This window comes from Coffea arabica, chromosome 9e, assembly GCF_036785885.1.
Source record: "Coffea arabica cultivar ET-39 chromosome 9e, Coffea Arabica ET-39 HiFi, whole genome shotgun sequence".
Lineage (NCBI taxonomy): Eukaryota > Viridiplantae > Streptophyta > Magnoliopsida > Gentianales > Rubiaceae > Coffea > Coffea arabica.
Genome location: NC_092327.1, coordinates 8,188,101 through 8,192,229, shown reverse-complemented (window position 1 = coordinate 8,192,229; position 4,129 = coordinate 8,188,101).

Genomic DNA, 4,129 nt, shown 5'->3' with positions numbered 1-4,129 from the left:
GAGTCGATTTGGTCAGTCTATCCACTATCACCCAAATAGTATCATGGCCACTTTGTGTCCTTGGTAAACCTGATACAAAATCTATGGTAATATTTTCCCATTTCCACTCAGATATTTCTAGAGGTTGCAAAAGTCCTGATGGTTTCTGATGCTCGGCTTTAACCTGCTGACAAACTAAGCATGTCTGGACAAATTGGGTAATTTCCTTCTTCATTTTCTCCCACCAATAAAGACTCTTCAAATCCTGGTACATCTTATTCCCTCCAGGGTGTACCGTAAACTTTGATTGGTGTGTCTCTTTTAAAATTTCCTTCTTAAGTCCTTCATTCTCTGGCACTCCTATCCGATTCCAAAACCTCAATACACCATTTAATCCCAAGTTAAAATCCGACTTGTCTCCCTTTTTAACCTTTTCTGACCATTTTTGCACTTCGGCGTTCTTTTCCTGAGATTCTTTAATATATTCCAACAAAGTAGAATTTACTTCAATATTTTCAAGAATTATTTTTCTCGGCTCCAATCGAAGATTCCAATAACTAACTACTTCTATCAGGTGTAATTTCTTAATCATCAATCCGGCCACTTGCACTTGACGACTTAATACATCGGCCACTACATTGGCCTTTCCTTGGATGGTACTTTATCGTGCAATCATAATCTTCCAAACATTTCATACCTCTACGTTGCCTCAGATTCAGCTCTTTTTGAAAAAATAAATACTTAAGACTTTTGTGGTCAGTAAAAACCTCAAATGTCACTCCATACAGGTAATGTCTCCATTTCTTCAAAGCAAATACCACAGCCGCTAACTCCAAGTCATGAGTCGGGTAATTTCCTTCATGCGGTTTCTATTTCCTAGAGGTATATGCTATCACTTTGTCATTTTGCATTAAAACACATCCCAAACCTTCCTTAGAAGCATCTGTGTAGACCACGAAACTATCCTTGCCATTCGACAGGGCTAACACAGGTGCTCTTGTTAAACGTCTCTTTAACTCTTGAAAATTGTTCTCACACTTAGGACTCCATATAAACTTCCTACTTTTCTTGGTCAACTCAGTCATGGGTCCAGAAATTCTAGAAAAATTTTTAATGAATCTCCGATAATACCCTGCTAATCCAATAAAACTCCGAACCTCAGTAGGGCTTTCCGGTCGTTTCCACTTTGAAACAGTTTCAACTTTAGTTGGATCCACTTTAATCCCATCCTAAGAAATCATGTGTCCCAAGAAAGTCACTTCTTTTAACCAGAACTCACACTTGCTGAACTTAGCATATAATTGGTGTTCTCTCAGGGTTTGTAAAACAATTCTCAAGTGGTTCTCGTGATTTTTCTCATTCTTAGAATACACCAATATGTCATCAATAAAGACCACAATGAATTGGTCCAGATAAGGCTTAAAAACCCTGTGCATCAAATCCATGAAGGCAGCAGGTGCATTCGTTAATCCAAATGGCATTAATGCAAACTCAAAGTGCCCATATCTCGAGTTAAAAGCAGTCTTAGGTATATCTTTTTCCAAAATTCTCAATTAATAATATCACTGTCTCAAATCCAACTTGGAGAATACTACTGCCTCTTGCAATTAGTCAAACAATTCATCAATGTGGGGCAATGGGTTTTTATTCTTAATAGTAATTTCATTCAAGTTTCGATAATCTATACACAATCTCAAACTCCCATTTTTCTTCTTAACAAACAAGACCAGGGCTCCCCACGGTGAATCACTTTCCTTTATAAAATCTCGTTCCAACAAGTCTTGCAATTGCAGCTTTAATTCCTTCAATTCAGCCGGAGATTTTCTATATGGTATCTTACAGATAGGTACTACTCCCAGAGTCACATCCATTTTAAAAGTTATGTCCCTTTTCGGGGGTAAAAACTTTAACTCTTCAGGAAAAACATCCGGATAATCCCTCGCTACAGGCATGTTTTCCAATTTCACCTTATCACTGGGAGTGTTGATTAGAAAAGCCAAATAGCCTTGAGCTCCTTTACTTAATAATTTTCTAACCCGAATCCCTGATATAAGTGCAGACGAAACTAATCTATAACTTACATTCAATTTCAAGATTACCTCTCCCGGAATGCACAATTCTACTATTTTTGTCTTACAATTCAATTGGGCATTGTAACGGTCTAACCAGTCCATTCCTAGGATCACATCATATCCCTTGATCGCAAAACCCATCAATTCGGCCAGTAATTTTCGCTCTCCAACCCAGATCTCACAATCTCTAAACACCAAGTTAGCGATTAGACTTTGGTTCCCAGTAGGCGTTTAAACTTTCAAGTCATAAAATAACTTAATTGGTTTCAAGTCTATTCCACTCATGAAATTAGAGTTTGTAAAAGAATGAGTCGCACCCAGATCAATTAAAATCTTAGCTAAACGGTGAAAGATTGGAATTGTACCTTCAACCATTTCAGTCGCCTCAGGTACCTGTTGGTAGTCCAGTGCATAGACCCTAACTGGCACTTTCGGTCGACTTCCTCCAGCACTGGTCTGCTTGGAGGTTGACTTTTCTGGCCTCTGGGTATTACCTCCTATTTTTGGTGCTTTCGAACAATTCGCGATCTGATGTTCGGCACTACCACAAAACAAACACTTTCTCGACTTTCTCCAATAGTCATTCTCGGAGTGGTTGGATTTACCACAATACCCAAGGAGTCACCGCCGAACCAGTAGATGGCGTTCCCCTAGCTTGGGTCGGTCCACTGCGACCTCCTCTAGCTAAAACTCCCCTCAAGGTCCCAGCAGTCCTTTTTCCTCCCGCTCCTCTTCCCATTTTGGAAGGTTGTGTATTCTTACTAACCTGCCCAGAAGTATGGCTAGAAAAATTCCTTTTTCTATTGTGAAAGCTTCTCACTTGTAGTTTTGCAATCTCAACCCTTTGTGCCTTCTCTAGAGCCTCAGTAAATGTAGAAATTTGGGCAGCGGCCAAGCCCTCCTGAATTTTCACATTCAACCCCTGTACAAATCGTTTTATCCTCCTCCGTTCATTAACCACCAGGTCAGGGGCATATTTAGAAAGTTTAGTGAATTTTCCTTCATACTCCGCTACAGTAAGGGTTCCTTGTTTCAATTTAATAAATTCATCCTCTCTCTTTTCTTGGATCAAGGGTGGAAGGAACTTTTCATTAAATTTTCTCGTGAAATTTTTCCAGGTCCAAGGGGTTTGAGCTCTCTTCCATTTTCCTTTTATCATATCCCACCAAGCACGAGTTACTCCCTTGAATTGGAAAGCAGTAAAATTCACTCACCTATCCTCAGTATAATCTAGAGCGGCGAATATGTTGGTCATCCTCTCCAACCAGTTCTCCGCTATTTCAGGATCGGGTTCACCAAGGAATTTAGGCGGATTAAACTTCAACAATCTCTCTAAGGCTCTATCCTCTCCTCTATCCTGTCCCCCAGGTTGGTTAAGCGGTCCAGGACCTTGCCTATCAGCTAAGCGTTCTAGGATGTCAGTCATCCTATTAATGGCAGTAGCCACTTGATTACCCTCAATATTTTCCTGTCCCTGGGTTGGTCCAGTTGTCGATCCCTGGTTATTTCCATGAGGTTAGGCCTGTCTAGTCCCTCGCCCACGGTCTCGATCACTTCTCAGCTCTTCCATTATCCTAGGTATGCCTAGTGCAAGGAATAAATCAATTAGGCGAGAAATACTTAAAGTAAGAACCAATTACAAAAACATTGAAAATAACAATAATTTACATTCATTAACACTTCAAGTTCATACAATTAGCAAGTCATGGGGAAGATCACAAAATATAGCACACAGGTGTCACAAGAGTACTTTTAGTCACAGAAAACTAAAGTAAAAGCAAGTGCCTCAAAAGTAGGCCACACAGTCATGCAAAATACAATGGCCTCAGCACTTAGCGTCACCCCAACTAATTCTAACTATACTAGTTAAAAGGGTCAAAAGAAAGGTCAATCGGTCTAGACCTAGTCTGCAGTAGGACTATCAGGAGGAATCTCCTCTTCAGGATCCTCCTCCGGATCCTCCTCCTCCTCAGGGATCTGGACCACATCCATCACCTCATCCACTAGCCTAGTAGCATCAGCCAAGATCCCGAAAGCCCTATCACGGACCTCCTCCCTCAAGCTAGTAAGTCAAGCCC